This window comes from Peromyscus maniculatus, chromosome 6 (assembly GCF_049852395.1).
Source record: "Peromyscus maniculatus bairdii isolate BWxNUB_F1_BW_parent chromosome 6, HU_Pman_BW_mat_3.1, whole genome shotgun sequence".
Lineage (NCBI taxonomy): Eukaryota > Metazoa > Chordata > Mammalia > Rodentia > Cricetidae > Peromyscus > Peromyscus maniculatus.
The window spans coordinates 7,315,379-7,338,145 of NC_134857.1; the positions used below are offsets into that span (position 1 = coordinate 7,315,379).

At 44.3% G+C, this 22,767-nt stretch overlaps 1 protein-coding gene and 1 long non-coding RNA gene across 14 annotated transcripts in view; one reads left to right on the forward strand and one right to left on the reverse strand.

Moving 5' to 3' along the window:
- Pex5l (peroxisomal biogenesis factor 5 like) overlaps window positions 1-22,767 on the forward strand; it is a 212,252-nt gene that overhangs the window by 60,879 nt on the left and 128,606 nt on the right. The window lies entirely within an intron of this gene.
- LOC143273808 (uncharacterized) overlaps window positions 12,652-22,767 on the reverse strand; it is a 63,515-nt gene continuing 53,399 nt past the window's right edge. For both annotated transcript variants that reach the window (XR_013051995.1, XR_013051996.1), the window contains 2 exons: window positions 18,327-18,415; window positions 12,652-15,967 (listed from right to left, as the gene is read on the reverse strand). This is a non-coding gene — a long non-coding RNA (uncharacterized LOC143273808). The remainder of the gene's footprint in view (window positions 15,968-18,326; window positions 18,416-22,767) is intronic.

Genomic DNA, 22,767 nt, shown 5'->3' on the forward strand with positions numbered 1-22,767 from the left:
GTTAAAACTAGTTTCAAAACGTGACAGATTCGAATGCATCAGCTAAAGAGCTGGCTGCTGCCCTCCTGCTAGAGGTTTGGGGTTCTTGAGTTTTGAGCAAATCCTGGGTTGAAGCAATGACAATGTTCACACCCCCAACTAAAATATCAAGGAAAATACTGTATTTTTTATAAAACTCCGAGAAAGTTATTCCTCAGATCAAGAGACAAACGAGCAAGCATGTCTGTGGGTGCATGCATGTGTCAAGTGCATGTTTACTGCAGGGACACAGTTGTTCATTCCATACATATAATGAAATCATACACATATGTATAATAAAATTTAGGCTTGGTGTCCCCATATACTACTTTTCCAATAATCTCTATGTGCAATCTGTGTCTTCAAAAAGCATGGAGGAAATTTGCTTGTCAGTCTTCATATACCTCAATGTAGCTTTTCTAGTGAGTGATGCCACAGAAAACCTAAGGCAGATACATAAAATAATTGAAGTTCTGTGATGGGCTGAAGTCAATGATCTCATTAAATCCGTCACTCACTAGCTGCTGTCACTCCACAAGTGCTGTGCAAGCTGTATGCCAGTCCATCAGTCAGGTGACTCAAAGTCCAGTGCTTCCACAGAGAAACTACTCTTGCTTATGTAAGCACATTAATAGCAGAAGCAGCATGCAGGATGTGGGCTTGCCATCCCAGGCTGCTGCTCTCAAAAGGGCAGAAGATGATGCTGTGTTATTTTGATGTGGAAAAACAGTAAATTTTGGAAATGTGTAAGGTTTTTGCTTGTGACTGGCAATATTGTACTTCTCCCTTTGTGAAAATTTCTTAGCAAATTTGATTCAAAATGCATATTTTAAAAATCACAGAGGATTCTTAAACTAGTACCCTAAACTAATAAGCAATATATGTTCATATATATGTATACACACACTCACATGCTTAATTTAAATATGAATGTGATGGGAATCAGAGTCCATATTTACACTTAATATCCCCAGAGGTTTTATGCTTCAAACAGAAAAGTAATGAAAATGAATGTATTTCAATAAAATCTTAATGACCTTAAACTCCAAACATTTGCTATAAACATAACTATACTTAGTGAATACTATATAAAATAAATCCTAAAAGAGAAATCATATATATATATATACATATATATATATATATATATATATCAGCTTTATCATTAAAATATTCTTTCTTCATTAGAGAAGACAAGAATCTTGATTGTAAATTAGTATCAAGTAAACACAAATTATTTCCTGAAATTACTGGTATTTCAGGAGTGAGTAAGACTGGATGCAATAGATGGGAAAGTACCTTCTAAGGAATTTACAGCATTAACCACTTTGAATAAATAATGAATTTGCTCTATTTTAAATCTCTATTTCAGTTGGATTCAGCTTATCTCAAGGATTCCCATATGTTGGACTAAAGAATTGGTGTCTAAGATATTTTCAGATTCCAAGTAGACTTGAAGAAAGTAACAAGGACAAACATAAGTATTGGTGAAATTATTAAGGCCATGCCACATAGTTAAAAGGAAGGCTTATTTAGTGGGTAACTTACAAATGAAGGGATAGGTAGGTCGCAGGGTCTGGGGATGGTGTATCGCCGCAGTCCAGCAGTGTTCTCTGGATCTCTGCTCGGTCCACCTCCACTGTCCAGAGTCCAGGAACAGAAAGAGCTGGCCCATCCGGATCTCGGGTCTTCAGGGTCCTCTCTTGATCCTGCCTTGTAGGAGTGACAGTTACTGAAGCCTCAATGGGGGTTGGAACTTCTAGATCAAAGCTGAAATGACTGCCCACTACACATAAGTGTAGCATTTTGTGGTTTTTATGAAGGATTCAGAGCTACAGGTTTGAGCATTGCAAAAATGCATGTACAGAATGCTTGGGTCTGGTTGGTACTGGGACTCAAAGGAAGTTGGCACTGTGCATTTTTCTTAGTGCACTAAGTGAGAAACTGGCAAGTACCAGCCTGTTGCTAGGGAGCAACACACATCAGGTCAGGACAGCAGTCCTCAGGGGAGCTTCCTAGGCTCACCCCACTCATTGCTAACTTTGATGTGAGGTCAGGCCTGAGAGTTACATTTCTAATTCCTCCACTACTGACGATGGTTTCAGACCACAGTCTAAGACCCAGAATCGGAGAAAATAGCTATTGTGATTCTGAAAGAGGAAAAAGATATGAGGCGGGTAATAAATCCGACATTCTTCAAGTGGTCATTATCGGGAAATCTAAAAACCAGAATCCACAGATACTGAATGAAGTGGTACCTAAAAAGCAGATCACCATTGACACTCAAAACAATGGTGCCTTGAAAACTCAAGCCTGCAGTTGGGTTGAGTTCCCTGTGGTAGCCCTTTTGGTCTTGAGCCCAAGAACTCACATTTCTTGTTTGTAAACTAGTGCCCTGTTCTTCCCATCTAAGGGTTTATTGGAGGCAAAAATCTGTTAAAGGCTCCGTAAGGTGTAGACTGTGTGTGTTGTGAGAATGAGCTAGTCAGCCATGTCTCCCCCTCTTCCCCCTGCAACTTAGCAAGCCAGAACCTTGAGACCTAGGGTGATGAATGAACTTTCCTAGAGTCCCTAGTTTGGTACCAAGAGCACTGAAAGCCACAAGCCCCTGATGTAGTCCAAGCTCTGTGTCCTCTGCACCATTACTGGTTGCCCTATAAATTGGTTAAGAAATGGTTTTGCCTTCGTGGTCTAATTACATGCAGTCACCACCTGGAAACTATCGCAGTTGACCACAGTCTATTACTGAGCACTCACTGGGATACACTTCCCACAAATACTTGGTAACTGTCTACTTCCCTCTTGGCCGCTAGACATTCCAGAAAAGAAAGGTCCCTCCAAACAAACAAAAGACCTGGGCAGAATGGGAACTGCAAGGTGGCTGTTGAAACCTCTTGCTTTTTCTCCAGAACCTCCAAGGGAGGGCTCCAAGCACAGGACAAACAGACCGCACACATTTTACCTAGCCTGAAATCTGTCTGAATCTCTTTAAAACTTGTGAAAGGATCCTGAGCAGGAAGCAATGCACACCAGAATTATGTTTCTAAAGAAAAAGGAGAAATGAAGTAGAATTGTCCCTTGTATCTCCAACAGTCGCAAGCCGTTCAGTAGGATTCCAATCCGTCCTGTCTTGGTGGCTCCATTGAAATGGGTTGCATAAGGGAGATCAAGGCCAGTGTCAAATAAAAATGAGAGAGCAAGGCCCAGCTTCCTTCTGGCACTAAGAGATAGCCTGTCCTACCACCAGCTGACTCATAAATAGTAAAACGATGACAGGATGTATGTCATTGTCATTTGTACTCAGCGCCATCTGGCCAATACTTTCTTGGCCATATCAGTATGGTAGCTTAATTTATATATAATTCATACCCCATTTGCTTCTGAGGATTCCAAAGCACTAGAGCCTGTCTCTTGGTACCACATGGAACAGTTTCCTTGTGCCTTCTCAGAATTCTGCACATGGCCATCAAGAACAGAGAACCCCTGCCTCCTTCACCTGCTCAGCCTGGAGAGCCTGAAGCAGGGGACTCCATGACACTTAGAGAACTCCACACCCCATGCAGCTGTGGTGCCCTGATTAAGGCTTGCAGTAGGCTCATTAGCAATTTCCTCACAAAAGATTGATCAATGAGAAGTGGTTACAAGAAAAGAAGGCAGATTATTTGCCATGCGTATGAATCAGCATAAACAAAAACTCATTTCTATAGACCAATCAATCCCATCCTTTCAGCAAAGTTATTTATCATCAACAAATATTGTAAAGAAGAAGCAACATTTCCCATTAGGTTAAACATAAAACTTCTGGAATGAAGATAGGGTGACCCTGTATATTATTCCCAAATAGTCTCACATGTATCCGGGACTCCAAAGTTAACCCAAAAGAACTGATAGCATAAGCCACAGTAATGCAGTTTTCCTCTGTGTTTCCCTAACAAACTCACATCATAAACCCTGGCTTAATAGCCCACATTTCAACTCCATCTACTGATTCTGTTCAGCAGCCCCTGACTCTAGGGCTAACTCAGAGGAAAATGCAAGACCTTCATTTCAGTCTTTTCAGAGCTTCCTGCAATGTGAGGTTATCAGGCCACAGAAACCCTAACAGTCAGTCTTCCTAGAGTGACTCCAAGGCAGGCTTGAGCACTTGGCCAGCCTCCCTCGCCCTGGTTTCTGCTTTGGCTTTGCTCTCCTGAGCAAGGGAGTTTGCAGTAAGTAGTTAGGCTCTCTGCATCTTCAGGTTGTCATCTGTGCCATGTAATCACGCCATCTGCATCGGCGTCTGTTCCAAGGCTCACAGGGGGACACTTCCTTGAAAAGCCATGTGTCCTCTGGCCAGAGCCAGGCATAGAATCTGGGGCCCCTGATGTTCAGTCTGATGCTTTCCACAACACTCAGCTTCCTAGAGGGACAGTTGTAAGTGGGTGTTGGGTCGTAATGCCTTCAAGGTGATTCTTTCCACTAGTGTGTTCCCAAGTGTTCGCCACACCTTCTGTGGACAGGTGCTCCAGGCCGGTGCATGTCATGAGTCAGACCCTCTGCCACACCATGTGCATGGCACTGTGACTGTAGCACCCACAGGCTGGCCGCTCTCACACAGTGTTAGGGCTGTTCCAGTCTGAATTCTGAGTGAGAACAGGGAATGGCCACATAGAAATAGTATTACTTTGGGAAGATCAAGCTGCTCTCTGAGCCAGAGGCTGTTCTGCTATAACATGAGGAAAATATCTGTTTTGTAAAGTTGTTGAGAGAATTACCCAAGTCCCTCAGTGCCCCGCCTTAGCCACATGAATGGCAGGGGATGAGTGTTTCCTTCACAAATGGCAGGCACTGAGCCAGGCCGCGGTAGGGGTTGATGGCAACAGTCGCAGGCCTGTTAGCTAGAGGGTTCCTTGGACTTGGGAGGGTCGACTGAAATGTAGTGATTCTAAGCAATATTGTTTTTACTGGGGTCATAGATGTGGACTCTCATATATAGAAATTGGGGTCACAGGCTCTGGCACAGGTAGTGCAAAGTGGAGAGAGCAGAGTTTGACAAACACAAGCTTGCCATTCTAGAGAAGGGCAGCACATACCAGTTCCACATGCCATCACCGCCATGCCGGAAATGAGCTTATGACCACCATATAACAACTGGTCAGGAGACATAATTAAGCTGCTGCTGCTAAAATGGCTGGCATCAACATTAAGATTTTAAATGGTATGAATCAAACAAAACAAACCGGTTCTGGGCATAGCCCTAGGGGACCCAGCTTGTGACTTACTGTGCTCAGGGGACTCAAATCAAGGGCAGTAATACGTGAACATAAGACTAGGCCTCCGTTTACTTGTCTGTTTCCTATTTGATATGTCCCCTGACAGCCGTTCACATTAGTGGCTGATCTGACTAACAGAGACTACTCAAGTCTAGTTCCCAGGTCATCTCAAGTCCTTCTGGAAGCTCAAGTTTCTTAGGAGGGACCCTGGCAACAGAAACGCCCACTCAGTGAAGTAAGCATTTTCACAGAGAAGCTTTGCATGAAGAAAGGCCATGAAGTACAGTCGTGTTGATTTTAATTCCACCAAAACAGGTGAGTCCCAGAGCAAGGAAGGAAGCAGGAAGCGGTTAGATGGTGCTCAGCACGTTCTTTCTTATCACAGGAAATACCAGAATTCCGCTTCAGGATCTCAAGTTAGGTCATCCATCTACTCCTGTAACTGCCTTACTAATTGTAATGCTGTTTTCTTCCTTTAGTGTGCGTGTGCATGTGTGTGCGTGTGCGTGTGTGTTAGAGAGAGAGGAAGAGAGGGAGAGAGACAGACAGAGACAGAGAGGCAGAGAGACAGAGAGAGTGCATATTTGTGTGGAGGTCAAGGGACAACTTACAGTAGTTTGTTCTCTCCCGACTTATGGCCCTGGAGACCGAAGTGGAGTCATCAGTCTTGCCCAGTAACTGCTCTTACCTGCTGAGCTGTCTCTCTGGACCAACAAGGCTTCCCATTCCGCAGTGTCTTATGTGTAAGCTAAACATTAATCAAGCCAGAATATTCCTTTGAGAAAACAGACACAGGACTCTCAGACATCCTATCACATGCTCAGTACTCTTCAAAGGAGAGTCTCACAAATCTTGGAAAACATCCCAGCGTGCATTGGGAACAGATATTAAAGATTTACAAAATAGACTTTGAAATCTCCTAAGCTTTCCCCAGCTAGGTCACGTCAGCAGACAACTTTCCTTCCTCTCAGCTCATGGGACCTCTCTCCCTGGCTTAATCTGTCATCATCCCCAGGTGGCTGTGGGGAATTCGAGCCAAGCCCATGGTACCTCACTTCCAGCCAGCCATCCTGAACTCAGCTGCAGACCCACAAAAGAACTCAGCCACCACTGATGTATGTATGTGGTCTCTGAAAAACAGCAATGGCTGAAAATAAGTCTACTAAAATTATTTGAAATGCAAAACATGTTAAAAATGGCAAAAGGCTAGGCAAACTACACTAATTTTTCTTTGATGTTTTGTTTTTTCTTTACTATTGAAAATTTAAAACACGTGTACAATGAAATATGATCATATCTGCTCAAGATTTCCCTCCTTCAGCTTCAACTATGTCTCCCCCAACATGCTCCCTCTCAACTTTGTCTTTTCTTAAACACCCTGCTAAGTCCGGTTAGTTCTGCCTGTGTGTACACTAGTATAGGGCCATCTACTGGATCATGGGAGACATACCAGAGGCAATAGCCTCCAAAGAAGATGAGTTTCCCTTCTCCAGTAAGTGTCCACTGGCAATAAATAACGCCTCAAGAAGGGGTGGGACCTGGAAGTGATCTACCCTCTTCGCATCAGGATTTCAGCTATCTTGACTGTGTATAAATCTTGTGCAGGTAACCACAGCTGGTGTGAATTCACACCTGCAATCTCTCCCCATTCTCCAGCTTTTACATTCTTGCCCCTGGGAGACTTGAGAAAGCATTCTTCTCTTCCTTCTTCTTCCTTGGACCAGGATGCCCATGCTCTCTCCTGCCCTGACCACGTCCTGTCTGCTTTGGTTTCTCATCCAATTTAACAGTCACATCCCCTCCCTTCTGCTTGGCACCAGCCTCCGGCCCTGGCCGCTGGAATGTGTCTCCTACTCCAACACTGGTATACCAGCTTTGACAGAAATGCCGTTCTTGCAAACCTGCTTTTTAGAATGCTCCATTTCTTCCTCCCTTTCCTCACAACAACTCCACGCTTCTGTCATCTCTGGTTTCAGTCACTTACTTGGCCCATGGCCTACTGCTAGCCAGGCTTGCACTTCTCTGCTATCTTGTGATTAGGACACGCACATCCAACACACAAATGGCCATTCAGTACAATTGTTATGCACTCCTCATCAAAGTTTTTTTTTTTTTTGACCAAATGATCTCATTCCTGAAGTACATGAATAAATGGCTTATTGAAGGGATGGTGGGAGAGGGTGCCATCTCAGCTTTGCGTGGCGTGATCTTGATAGAAGAAAACATTCAGTCATTTTCTCCAACAAAATTATCTCATTTGTATAATTAGAGAATCATTAATGATTTTTGTTGTACGAGCACACTAATCACAGAAGCCTTTATTTCGCAATCGAGGGCGTGCTTTACCACTTCCCTGCACCTGCCCTGAAGCTTCCGATGTGTTCTCCAAAGGGAACCAATGAGTCACAGTGCACCCTGATGGATTCCCTTAGTCAAATACACAATTAACACAGGATGAAAGAAACCCTGAACAGAGGAGGGCATTCTGAAACTTTTAAGGTACAGATTTAACACCTTAGAAATGTCTCCTGTTCTGTCTCAAGGAGTTTAATGTAACAGCCTTGGTGTCAGGAATTTCTGAACAACAGTAACTTTGCCCTGTGGACCCCAGCATGGCTTAGCTTTGAGAACCGATGTTTCCACTGCCCCTAAGAATACAAACAGCTGGCCAGTGTAGTGACTCAGCAGGTAACAGTGCCTGTCACCAAACCTGATCACCTGAGTTTGATTGCCTGACTCACCTGATAAAAGCAGAGACCTAACTCCCGCATGGTGTCCTCTGACTGGCATCCATATGCTATGCTATGGTACGCACACACCCACACCTGCACACACCCACACACACACACACACACACACACACACACCCACACACACACACATGCAAATGGAATTTTAAAATTAAAAAGAAATACTAAATTCTCATCAGGGCCTGCAGACCATGCCTACCATCCAGACCCTGACCCCTGAGGTCCCTGTCTAGTACCACCTCAGTGCCACACCGCACTCGCTGGACAAGTTGAAGTACCAAAGGGAGATGCTCTCCCGCTGCCCTGCTTCTGCCTTGCTTGTTCTTCTGCCTGGATGTAATGTTTGGATGGAACTAATGCAGCTTACCTCATTGTTGTGAAAAAGCCGTCTACCTTTCCACTGAGTATTTACCAGGTGCTTTGACACAGAGACAGCCTAGCCACTTGTGTCCCAAAGCCAACAGAGCCATGTGTCCCCTGCCCATGGTCAGTCATGACATTGGCAGCATCGACTGCCTGTGGGGATAGCCGAGGGACACCCAGAACCCAGCTGAGCACCCTGAGTGTCTGAAGGCTCCTTTCCCCAGCGTGAGACATGAGTTTGCCTCCCTAGTGTTCAGTGAGTTCCCAGGGGAGGACTTGAGCTTTGAGGACAGTTTCTAACAGTATTTCTGATCATTTATCTACACAAGGGGTGGTTCACAGCCCTAACAGCTGTGTCACCGGATGCCTGCTTGAAGTCAGCACTCTGAGCCTCGGTGTTGAGGGGGGGCTCTGGAGGCATTTTAGGAAGTCTTCAGTGGGAACGCTTCACATGCCTGGATCTTGAGAACTGCTGTAAATTATTCCAGTTTTGGTGTCAGGAAAGAATACTTAATATCTTGTCAAGCCAGGGAAACCTCTGTTATAGGGCTACAGAAGGAGTTGAGACCAGCTGAGCATCTCAGATCCTTTAGTGGAATGCTCTAGCTTGCCACATTTGCCTCAGACCTTGACGTGAAACCGTCAGTGATGAACCCAGACACTCTGAGGCACGGTGACACCCACAGCAGAGCTAACCCAATCTCAATCTTAAACTTCCTGTTATCAGACCACTTGGGATAAAAGGCTAATGTATATACCATTTACTGTGGGTCACATCCTGTTGAGAGTGTTTCTCCCCAGCTACTCCAGGACACTACCACCTTCCCCACCTTACAGTGCCCACAGAGGTGGGGGCAGGGAGATTTCACTCCCAACCCCTAGGGCTACGGCAGGTGCACAGCCTGGGAAAACCGTCCACGACAGCCCTGCATCAAGAGATTCAGAGTTAAGAAGCATCCTCCCATCATGCTTCCCTGACTTATCAAGGAGACCAGTTGCAAACCCAACTGTATTGGGAAATAATTTATGCTGGTATAATCTAAGAAAGACTTCCTGTTTATAAAGAAAAGATACCTGTGATGCAGAAAAGTTTAAATAATGTGAGCCATGCAAACTGAGCTATGTATTCTTGCTTCTGGGGGAGGGGAATGAATTCCTAGTCATAAGCATGCACAATCAAAATCTAACATGCTCAAAGAGCTCCTGCCCAGTCCTTGGGTCAGTGACGCTCACTGAAGTGCAGGAAACGCAAACAGTACTGAGTGGCCTGGACCGGCCACTGCCCCCCAAGTTCAGCAGCAAAGCCAGGCGTCACGTGGTTTTCATATATCTCAAGTCCTTGCATACATGGTGCCACTCAGTAAATTAAATCCCCTCCCTACCCTAGAATTACCTCTGTGCCCACCACATTTGAAAATGTCCACAGTTGGCACTGCCCATCACTTTAGCATTTAACGAGCTGCCTTCTTTTATGAGAGTCAATGGCTGTGCTCTGAAAATGTTGCTCCACTCACTCACTGTCCTTCAGGAGCTGGCCTTTCCTCTCAGGCTGAGGTCCCTGCTGAGCTGTTCAGTCAAGCAAGCTTTTCTCAAGCCATAAGCAGATCTCCAGAACCCATGTATGCCCGTCCATAAGAGTTCCAAGGGTTGATATTCTACCTCCTCTAGACATAGTCTGCTCCTACCCGCTGCTTGTGCTTCCTCTTGTGATCTTCTGCAGCCTCCTCCAGCCTTCTCATCTCTGAGCTCAAGAGGACCAGTGGTGGTCCTTGAATTCCCTTCTCACTGGTCACGTTAAGCTTGTCAGTCTCCAGTAGTTTCAGACAGAAGAACTGGAATCAGACTGGAGAGATCACCCTTGCAAGCACATGGGCCTGAATTCAATCCCCAGAACTAGAACAAAGACCAGTGCCCCAAATTCGTAATCCCACTGCTGGGAAGGAAGAGACAGGAGGACCCCTGAGGCTCACTGGCCAACCAGCAGAGCTTGCTTCCTGGTTGGCAAGTTCTAGGCAAGTGAGAGACAAACATACATGCACACACATGCACACACATGCATACACATGCACATGAACAAGAGAAAGCACTGTCCTTGGTCATGGGGATGCTTTGCTCTCTCCTTCTTGCATACTTGTGAGTGATTTGTTTCATTGCATCAGTAAGCATTCCATTCTTTATCTCCTCATTTTCTATGTAGTGTTTATGGCCACCTTAGATAAAACCAAGGATGTTGGGCATTTCAGCCATGCTTTCCCTTGGCTTGTGCAGCGATCATACAAATAACTCTCTCCCTTCTTTTAGGGTACAACATATTAAAGGAAGAAATGAGAAGAGCTATAGTAGAATTGCTCGTGGCCTGTGGGTAGACACGTACTGATCTCCCATGAATCTTGTGGGATGTCTGTAGGGTCTGCGCAGGGTAATCTTTCCATGATCCTGTGGAAAATGACATCACACACATCAAATCGCTCCCCAAGACTTCACCTTTAACCCGAATTATGTGTGGCACTTACGAGCATTCTACTTCCTAAGGGTGACTAAAACAAAATTTGCATCAATTGCATTTGCATGAATTTTGTAGTTTACTAAGAAAATTAATTCATTAAGTCTTATTAGAGCCACAGATCCCACAGGATGTAGTTTACAATGAGGTGCCATCTTCACTGGGGAGACAGATGTATAGATTTGTAGAGACTTTCAGGCCCTGATATTGAACTCTTAGCAGCTTATATGAAGTGGGTACAACTTAAGGAATTAAGAGAATTAGATCCTGTGGCTGCTGAATATTGAAAAGTAGAAACAAAGAAATAATGAGAATATATTTTAAAATATAAGTAGCATTGTCAGCATTTCAAATTTAAAACTTTTTCTTATGACCCAAAAATGTGAAACTTGTACATAAATGCAGAACCCTAAAATTTACTAGAATCCACTAATAAGTCTTAGAATAGCAAGTGAGGGTTCAAACTCTCACTTGCAAATGGCTTCTCTTGAGACCTTTAATCCCTAAGCCATGACCTCCATATCAACAAAGAGATAATGTTTTTCCCACTTGTATTTCACAAGCATTCTGGAAGAATTTATTAATGAAAAGGGGGAAAAATCATTTGACCCACTCAAGGGGGTTATTCCCTATGAATCAACAGGCCAGAATACCCTGCCACAAATGACCCAGAGTTGGAGGTCACTTTTTTATGCTACAGATGGCTTTAAAAAGTGATTGAGTAGAAATCTCTCTCTCTCTCTCTCTCTCTCTCTCTCTCTCTCTCTCTCTCTCTCTCTCTCTCTCTCTCTGTCTCTCTCTCTCTCTCTCTCTCTCACACACACACACACACACACAAATGGTTGCTTTTCCATCAGTAGCAGCATCAGAGGTGAGAATTATTTCGTGAGTCTGTAAGTGACAGAATGAAACAGAATTCTTTTCGAGTGACTGACATACGTGTGGCTTTCAATTGTCTCAAGAAGTTTGCATTGTAAAGTATATTCCTGAAGACACAGTGTCCGACACAGTTCCCATTCCTCTTATTTGTTTTGACACAGTTCACAGAAAAGCCAAATTTATCCTGAGGCTTCTAGTAGTTATTTAGCAACTGAGTAATTTCATACAACATACAGCATGTATCCTCCCTCCAAGTCTACACAAACACCTTCCTGGTTAAATTTATTAATAGAGCTGCATTTAACATATTTACATATGTATGTATGTATACATATATGATGTATATACACATATGTATATATTCATTCATGAGTCAGCAGAAAAGTCACATGACATCTCTCAAAACATGAATCCAATTAGCTTCAACGAGGTGTCAAAGAAAAGGACTCTCTTATATAGCCAGTGCCACTAAGAATCGCTCTGCAGAGTTTTGAAGAGAACCAGAGCTCCGTCAGTGAAGTCATTATATCAGGCTACGTCTGTCAACAGTTAGTAACCACAGGTTAGTTCCTATAATCCTTCCTTATTTGGAAATCTACTTCTGCTCAGGGACTGGAGAGATGGCACAGTGGTTAAGAGCACATGCTGCTCATGCAGAGGACCAGAGTTCAGTTCCCAGCACCACAAGACAGCTCACAACCACTTGTGACTCCAGCTCCAGGGGTTCCAGTGCCCTCTTCTGGATTCTGTGGGCATTGCACACACACACACACACACACACACACACACACACACACACACAGAGTACAAAGTAGGTTTAGACTATCTTCTAGCCTATCAGAAGAAATTCACTTTTTTTCTTTTTTCTTTTCTCTTTTTTTTTTTTGAGAAAGGTTTATAAATTTGTGAGGTAGCTAGATGCTAGAACAAGAGTCAAGGAAAGAGGTTTGGGGCTTTTAGGTGACATGTTCTGTAGAGATCACTTTCTAAGCATGTAGGTAAGATTATGAAGTTAAGTGAGTCAAGCTTTAATCCTCACCTATGCCCCATGTCCAACAGAATCACTTTCTGATGAGAAGGGGGGGTAGATGAAAGCCATGGGCATTATACTGGTTGAGCTCCTATATATGTCAGACCACAGAAGAGATGTGATTAGTTATTATTATTGTCATTATGCTGGTTTTCAAAAGGGGAAAACATTCTCAGCAGGTATGAGCACCTGCAGAAGAGTCACACTGAGGACTGGGGTGCAGCTAAGTTGGTAGTGCCTGCCTGGCATGCTTGCAGCTCTGGATCCACCCCTGCACCATGTAAATGGTGAGTTCTGCTTTCATGTCTGTGCCTGCTGAAAAGCAGCATCAAGGAGGAAGGGTTCAAGATTCCAAGTGACAGTCTGTCATTATTGAAAAGTCAAGGCAGGAACCTGAAACAGCTCGTCACACCACACCCACAGGGGAGAACAAAATGGGAGACAAAAATGAGGTCACCATGCTGCCTGATTGCTTGCTTGCTAGCTCCCTTTACTCTTAGATGGCTTCTAGTCTAGCCTAGGGAATGGTGCCACCCACAGTGGGGTGGTTGTTCCTATCTCAATTAACAATGGAGACAATTCTACACAGTCATAATCACAGATCACCCTGATCTGGATAACTTCTCATTAAATCTCTCTTCTCGGGTGATTCTGAGCGGTGACAAGTTGATAGCTAAAATGCTGGCGAACACTCAGAATTCTGGGATAGAGGCAAGAGGATCAGAAGCTCATGGTCATAGTTAGAGGCTAGCTTGTGCTACATGAGCCCCTGTCCTCCCCTCCCCCAAGGGAATATGGAGCATGCCTGCCTTTGCCAGCTCCCTCCCCATAAGCCACCAAGAAAACTGAGCAGCAACAGTGCATTCCGCTGCATTTGAATACTTCTAGAAGTTACTTCACATTCCTGGGCACCCATGGGAATTTTTAAAAAGCTTTCTTGAAATTAGAAACAAAAAGCCAGTGAAAGCAAGGGAAGAGGTCTGACTTGGCCAAAGCAAAGTCATGTGTCACCTCCTGCCACCTTCCAGTCCCCTCCCAGCCCCACGGCCCCTTGGAAGAAGCTGAGTTCTGAATTATGGACTAGAGCAGGTGGAGGGTTCCCTTGGAACACAAGACACAAATAAAAATGAAGAATGCATTGTCTTCTTTCTGAATTTGTACACAGATATGTCTATATTTTACTCATAATTGGACTAAAGATAAATTATACTAGAAAAATAAAGTGGCTTATTTTCCCAAGCTCACTTCTCATTCTAGGAGGCCTACAGCTCCTTTGTTCACACCCGAGTTCTGTTTCCATCAGCAGTTAATTCCTGGACTTGCCCTCCTACAGATTAAATAGTGAAGATATCCACTATTCTGAGACTTAACAGTCATCTGATGACATCTGTCTTCCAACCCACTCTGAGATTTATAGAATCAACAATAGGGTGAGAGAAGTAAGAGTTAATATCATGCAAGATTTTCCCAGAGTAACGTATTATAGGTGAAGGGGTGTGTCTGAGCACAGGACTTCACTGCTGGGGGTGTTCTGAACGCCTTGCCGTGAGCCTCCTTAGTTACCCACCAGGCGTCGCCCTCCTTTCTTGCTCCTGTTAGCTGACCCTGGCTCCCATCAGCCTTTCTGCTCCTGTGCTGACTACACAATCCTTCCAGGTTCCTGCTCTATCTGTCAGAGATGCTGTTTGCCCGCTCATCTTTTGTGGGGAGCTTTCCTCACACCATTCCACCATTTTCACCCTGAATTGCAGGGAACCCTCTCCCCCAGAACATGACAGCCCCTCCATGGCTGAAGAGTCTTCTTTCTGAGAAAAGGTGTCCGTCCCAGCACCAAGGAAGCTAGAAAGCCCTGGGAGCCATACAGCTGTCTTGCTTCTGAAGACAAAACAAAATGGGATCTTTTGATGTTAAATTGATCATGAATATTTTTTGAGCAGTATAAACCTCTCTGGTTACATCTGCATATGAATAGATGGAAGGGCTTTGGCAGTGAAATCTTAAATAAGAGTAGCTCTGCACAGAATCGAAGCACTTTGTTTTCTCTGGTTTTGTTTCACCCATCAGTGTGAGCACCTGCTGTGGACCACATGGTGCAAGCCCCATTCCTGCTCTTAACACGTATGTTCACATATGTAATTAATGCACAACGAAGGGCCTTACCCTGGCTCCATGTTTATCTTTGACTCATTTGAATCTAGGGCTATACCCTGCAGGCTGGTCAGGAGGCTCAACAGAAATTAGGGGCACAAGTCCTTCCCAGCTCCCCCCCCCTCTCTTTCTGTGCCTCTGAAGAAGTCCAAGTACCCATTTCTATATCTTCAGGTCCCGTATCCATCACCATGAATTGCAGGAAGTCAGGAAGAAAGGCAGGGAGGGCACGCAGCCTGTCCCTGTAGAGGTCCATGGAGTCCTTTTGTTTGTATTCCTTTGCCCAGAATCTAGTCAAATGGGGGAAAATGGAGAGGACTTGTTCTTGGGAAATAGAGACAGTTATTCTGCTGCCTAGAAAGCACGTTACTGGGGGAAAGCAGTATTGGCAAAATGGAGCGAAACCCGGGAAGCTTAGCCCTGACTGTCAGTCTCAGAATTACTAACTCTAATGTCCGTGATGAAACTCATTGCTCTGTATACTTTATACACACTAATACCAATGTCTGAAGTGTGCCGTGGACTTCCAAGAGTGCAAAGGAAAATAAGCATCAAGCACATATTTTCCAGGTTGTCCTTAACGATGTGATCATACAGAGCCTGAGGTGGGGGCAGGAGAAAGTCTTTAGAGAATATCCAGAGTGTGTTCTTCTGCTCTGACATTTGGTTGGGTCAAAGAAACACACTCACTGGGCATCTTGTTAAGTGAAAAATGGCCAGCAGGACCCGTGGTCTGATACTCCCGGCACTGGCTCTTGGGTTGTTTGGAGTCAAAGCACTAGCTGGCTTTCCCCAAACCTTCCCTGCCCCCACCTTCCTCTTAGCCAGGAGTTAAGTGTGTACCCTGCACAGCAGGTCCCCTGCCTCGGTCCACTTGGTACTTACACAGAAAGCTCGGGCACCTCATCCGACTCCTTTGTCTGTTAGACTGAAAGGACCCAACAGCTCAGCTCATTCCCTGCCTCTGAATCTGCCCCATGGTGCATCAGTCCTTCAGTAGATGACACTGACTTTTTTAAAGCGTCTGGAAGTGAAAAGGAAAATTTAATTTTAATACAGGTGTACTAAGTATCCAGCATGTTTCACTGAAGCATGCTAGGACCCATCACCCACGGGGCAAAGGAAATGACTGAAAGTCAGCCTGGTCAACAGAAAGTAGGGGCTTTAGTGTCATGTCACTGACCAAGGAAGTTCAGCGGCGATGGGTAGTCTGGCACCACACAATCTCAGCCACAGACAGCTCCGTGGTACCATTTACAACAGACTCTGAAAAGCCTGGGGAAGGTAATCGGGAAGAGACTGACCAATGAGATGGCAGGTGAATTGGTCTCTACCAAAACAGGGACAGTCTGAAGCCAGCTGAAGGTGAGCCAGTTGTGAAGACTGATCCAATATCCCCAGCAAATCTGAGCAGAAACTGCTTATTTGTTCTATTCCCAACACTTAGAAATCTCCAGCTCCGAGCAGAGTTGAATTAGTGCTTGTTCTGCTTCTCCATGATCACAGGATGGAGGAAGATACCACCTGCTTGAAGGAGAGGACCTCTGATCTCTCTTGTCTTTAGGAGTTGCTGTCTTGTTCCGCAGCAACTTTGCTTGTTCTTAGTGACAAAGCCGAATGCTCCCAGCTCTGTGTGTCAACCCAGCATTAGTCCAGGTGACTTGGGGCGCAAGGCCACTATGTTGTGCTACATAAAAGGAACACTTGGGGCTGGAGTGGAGCACAATGGCAGAGTACCTGCCTAGCATGCCAGAAGCCCTGATTCCAACCACAGCTCTGCAACTTTAAAAAGTGAATACTTGGTGGATTGTTCGGCATTTGGTTTGCCTTTATTCAAGTTTTTTTTTTAAAGGAAATCATTTCTAGTGGATACTTTTTACAGAATACTATAGCTGCAGAAGCCCGTGCTGACAGTTTACAGCAACATGAAAAATATGCTCACAACATGTTACGGAGAAAACAAAGGCATGACAGACATTTGGAAAGATCCAACTGTTTTTCAAACATGCGAGAGAGAAAAGGTTGCCTGTGTGGTTCCTAGATTTTATATAGACACTTAAAATCATGGCATGAAAATTAGAGGGAAACTGTCTAGGAAAACTAAGAAGACTAACGGGACTGGGGAGGCTCGGGGACCTGGGAGTGTAAGGAGTGGGTATATCCAGCTACATTGTATACTAGTGTGAAAATACTTTTCCTTAACACAACAGGAAGTACAATGAACATATGCAAGAAAAGTTAAACAAGTGATTCTAAAGTCCCACTGAAGCAACAACAGAAGACTAAGAAACACTGTAAAGTAGTAACAGCATTCCTACCTGGGTGCTGGGATAGAGGATGGTTTTTAAAACTACTTTTCTGGACTTTGCCATTCATTAAATCTCCCCCAAACCAGTTGTTAAACATAAAATATTACAACACTGTGTCAGGGGAAGGGAGGACATTTTCCAGCCACTGGCTGGAAAGGGACTTAAGCATCTATAAATAACCCCTCATCCACACTCCTTTATTAACCCTGATGAAACTCCCTGGGTCACAAACCACAACCACAAACATGAGAGAAGAAGGTAGAAGGGAAGAAGAGGTGTTCAGAGGGAATGGGAGGGGGACAGAGAGAGTAGTGGGGTGGCTATGACAAAATATACTATATGCATGTATGGGAAGGCTGCAATGAAACCTATTATGTACAATTAGTATATGCTAATGGAATAATATTACAATACTCCAAGTTTTTTTCTTAAAAAAAAAATAAAACTCAATGAGGAAAGTGTTCACAGCCTGACTATAAAAATGCTGTTCCACGCCTCAGAACAGAAAGAGCCCTGGGATTCATCTAAACAGAGAGACTGCATGGAAAATGACCAGAAAAGCCAGGCACAGGATTTGCTTGCTGCTGACATGGCTTTAATTAATACTATTAAAGTTTCTTCCCCTGCAAGATGTTCTGATTGCTTGACTTTAAACACACCATCAGCAAAATTGCCTCAAGAAACTTATGTAATCATGTTAGAATTGCATTTTCACAATGCACATTAATAGCTCTGGAGGCTTCAGATTAATAAGCAAGTGTGGTGCTTCATGGAGAGAAAATCTGAGGTCGGCATTCTTTTTGTTTATCTGGTGCTTTGACGTTTTCAGTGAGGATTGCGGAGTCGGGTGAAGTGAGGAAATATACAGTGCACCTACTGGTTCCAGGAGCAATCGAGTCATTTATAATTTTACAGGGGACGGGCAGCTCCTGTAGGGAGGAAATATTGCTGAGCTCTGACTTCACCTCTGCCCCCCTCCCCCACACACACATGCTATGATGTTTCTCCGGCCTTGCCTTCTGATTTGTCTGCTTATTCATCTTGTCTGGTCAGATGACAACCGTCAGTACTCACGTCCAAATCCTCATGTCCTGCCTTAGACTTTTCCACTTTTCTAACCACAGTTGAACAGATAGAGAAGGAAGGCAAGCCAGGCTGAAATCCTGCAGGAAGAAAGACACTGAGCTCAACCTCTGTTGCCAGTTTTTGTTGCTTTTTTTGTGACAGTTGACCACTTTGTAAATTTAGGGCGTTTTTGAATTTGGTAAAATTTAAAATAATTTTTTTTACAGAGTTTTCTGTCCCAGATGCAAAGACCACCAGGACCCTAGCTCTGAAATGCAAAGCCAAGGGATTTTAATTGTAGTCTTACAGAGCTCAGCCTGCTTTGGTTTTCCTGGGTGTTGGTGCGTTAAGTTAATAAGACACATTATCCAGAGAATCTGACCGATAGCAGTTCCCAAGGGTAGATCCGGTCTTGGTTCTCACCACACTCCCACCCCAACCCATTGCAAACAATATTTGATTATAACCTTTGAAATATGATTATTGTTTTAAAGTAAGGGATGCTGTTTACCTTGAGTCTGTAATGATGTTACTTCCCTTTGTTCTGAAAAGTTCACCCACTAGGGGCAACAAGTCCTGTTGCTGGGCTCTGGTTGACTCTTTTGCTCTGTTGTTTAATACTCAGAAATTTCAACCTGACTTCTAATTAGATGAATTTTCAGCTCATGGAACCAAAGGCCATTTGCAGATTCTCAGATAAGTACACTTTCTCAATTCTTCTCAGTAAGAGATTTGCCATATCCACCCTGTTGGGTAATGTGTGAGTCCTTCCATTGAATTGAAAATCACCTAAGTGTATGTGTGGACGGAGGGATTTCTGTGTCTTATATCCAGAGAAGCCCCACGCAGTCAGGCGGCTCAATACAGGCCCACTGTGACTGGCGTCCGTCCATCCACAGAGTTAACGAAGCATAACATATACTTCTCGTTGACTGTTTTCTTTTTGCTAGTACAAAAGTATGTTTATTGCAGCTGTCCTGATACTGTGAGAGGTGGCTCCTGATGTCCAGAAAAGCCTGGGCCAGGAGTTCCTCCATCACAGACAGAGTGCTTTCCTGGCATGCAAGTGTGTGCTGCACCAGCTCCGGTTCACCTTCAGATACACCCGCAGGTGATTCTGCATGCCAAGATGTCTGGTTTCGCTGTCTGAAGTTAAGATCAGCTCTACCTTGTCTCACCCCGAGCTTTCGTCCTTTACAGAGTCTCAGACATCTGTTACTCCCCTTGGGCCGGGCACCCATGCTCAACAATTCAGTTACTTCACCCACTTCTTTTGCCCTTGTTACAATCCCAGCCCCTTCTGTCAGAACCTTCCATGGCACAACAACTCCACCTCTTAGGGTTTTCCTCAGTCTTAACTTTTCACCTTTAAGAAACAAGGAGTTTCAGTTGGGACCAACGTGGGACTCACTGTAGTCCAGGGGGTTCAGATTCCTTAAGCTCATGACCTGTTCCCACGTCCAATTCTGGGCCCTTCATTTCATTTCCTCTGGCAGTTTGGGCAGATAGGTGGGTGGAGGAAGTTGTGGTTCCTGCAGGCTTGTTCTCTACTCTGCACCACACAGTCAGGATTTTCAATCCAGCCCTGTTTTATCTTAAACACTTGCTGTCCCATTCACCACAGATCTCAAGATCAGAGCCTTGTATGAGGCTGGGGATGGCAGAGGGCTCCAAAGGACAGAGTGAGGCAGGTGGGGTGTCAAGGGAAGAGGTGGTGGCAATGGGAAATAAATTTCCCTTCTGTATGCTGAAAGTTTTTAGTTTTCTTTAGGGTTTTTTTGTTTGTTTGTTTGATTGATTGATTGATTTGGTTTGATTTTTGCCAACAATGAAAAATATGTGCATGCATTTTATCATGAAACCCAAAAGGAGGCAGAAAATATACTGTGTGACTTTGGATGGTATGACTGAGACTAAAGGGTGAGAGAAAGTGGTGCCATGTGTCAGAGCTTTTCCTGTCAGAGCTGTCTGGCTGAGGGACCAGCTGTCATGGTGTAGTGATGACAGGATCCAGGGCATGGGGCTGAACAAATGCCTGCAGCATGCAAGAGGCTAAGGAAGATGTGTCAGACATTGGTCGAGTCTCCCCATGTGCCATGCCGTCTGCTGGGCACAGCTGGAGCCCAGATGCAGACTCCCCTGGAAACTGTGGTCCTAACAGGGAGCCTGGCATCATTCTAGGAAGTTCATACATACTATTTCTCTAACCCTTATCATAGCCTCGAGAGAGGGGACCATTAACCTCAGCTGAAAGGACATTTAGATAAATAAAGGTTTTACTAGCATGAGATTTGAAATGACACCTGAGACTTTCACCAGCCCATGTGGTTAATAACTGTTCCTAATATCTTCTCTCACTGGGGCACCAGCTCAGAAACCTGGGTCAGGAAGCTGGTCCCAGCCCCAGGGTTCCAATGCTGCAGCTTTGGGCTTTAACGGGATGCCAAAACAAGAGAGCTGGGGATGCTTGTTCTGCTGGCTCTTCCCACATGCTGGAGATGTGATGTGAGAAGTAGAGTTGGAGCACAAGGGAACCATAGCAAACTGATTTCCAGCTGTCGTGTCCATGGCAAGCTGCAACTGGAGATGTTCTCAGTATAACCATTCCTCAGATTTTCTGACTTCAAATATGGTGGAGAAGTTTGCAGTACAGCAGGAGACCAAAAAATAAATAAATAAGAAATAAGAAAGCAAAAGAACATTAAAATCCCAAGCATTATCAAAGGGCAGTCTTGTTCTGTGAAGAGGATATGTGGATGAATTAAGAGTCCTGATTCTGCAATCTAAGGAGATAGCTCAGTCAGTAAAATGCCTGCCAGGCAAGCATGAAGTCCCAAGTTTGATCCTTAGCACCCACATAAAATAGATACAGCAGCATGCACCAGTAAAAGAGGAAGTGGAGACTGGAGGATGCCTGGGGCTTGCTGACTACTCATTCTTACCCAATGGTGAGCTCCAGATTCGGGGAAAGGCTCTGTCTCAAAAATCAAAAGGCGGGAATTAATGATTGAGGAAGATCCTAATGTAGACCTCTGGCTCCACACGGATACACACACACACACACACATACACACACACACACACACACACACACACACACACACACACACACAGCACTGCCTAGGGCACACTCCAGTGTATAAATGTTTCTGTTGTTTCCTTGGATAATAAACTGCTCAGAGTACCTGAAAGTGGGCATACATTGAACTCTTAACAGAATTTACAAGAATTGTCTTACAAACTCAGTAGCAAGATGTGACTGTCATTTAGAGAGCACAGTTGGATTGTGAAATAACTGTGGATAGAACTGAACGGAAAGGGAGGCTGGCATTCCCTAAGCTCTGGGTCTGACTCCATGCTAGACTTTCCCATGACTTTCATTTACTTCTTATAACATTTAGGTAAGAGAACCATCTCCATCCCCATTTCACAAATGAGGAACTATTAGGATCTAGAAGGAAACTTCCAAGTGTTCAGGACTAGATCCAAATTCATTGCGTTGTTCAACCTCCATGAGTTTTGTTACTTTCTGAAGTTTGGTTTTTTGTTGGTGGTGGTTTTTAGCTTTATTTTATTGTGATCAGATAAAATACAAGAAGTTATTTCAGCCAGGCAGTGGTGGCACACACTTTTAAACCCAGCACTCGGGAGGCAAAGACAGGTGGATCTCTGTGAGTTCGAGGCCCACCTGGTCTACAAAGGAGATCCAAGACAGCCACCAAAACTACATAGAAAAACCCTGTCTGGAAAAAAAAAGAAGTTATTTCAATTTTTTTTTTTGAGTCTTGCTCTCTGTCCTAATAGAAGGTTTCTTTAAAAGAAGGTTGCATGGGCTGCTGAGAAAAATGTATATGCTGTGCTGTTTGGAATCGATTATCTGTTAGGACCATTTGCTCTTTGATGTTCTTCACTCAGACATTTCTCTGTTTGTTGAGATGACCCACTGGTCAACTAGGGTATGGAAGTTATTCATTAATATGGTGTTGAGATGAGTCCTTGATTTTACATCTATGGCATCTGTTTTTAGAAATTGGGTGTTTCCATTTTCCATGCTTAGAATTATAATGTCCTCCTGATGTTCTCTCAGTCAGTATGGCGTGAACTTTATCTCTTCTAGCAAGTTGTAGTTTGCTCATGGGGCACCTGCTTGCCTCTCAGCCCATTTGTTTTAAATATTTGTTTCCGTCCTTCTATCCAAGTATCCTCTGTCATGGATGATGACGACATTTCTTGGAGGCAACAAAGAGATGAATCCTGGCTTTTATCCATTCTGATAGTCTGCCCCTTAACTGGAGAGTTGAAACCACTAATCTGCAGAGTATTTATCTAATGGTGTTTACTAATTCCCAGTTACCTGGGCCTTGTAGTGAGGACTACTGGACCTCATGATTCTTCTTCAACACACCCTCCTCTTCCAAACGGGGCTGAATTTAGGATTCCCATGTGTTGC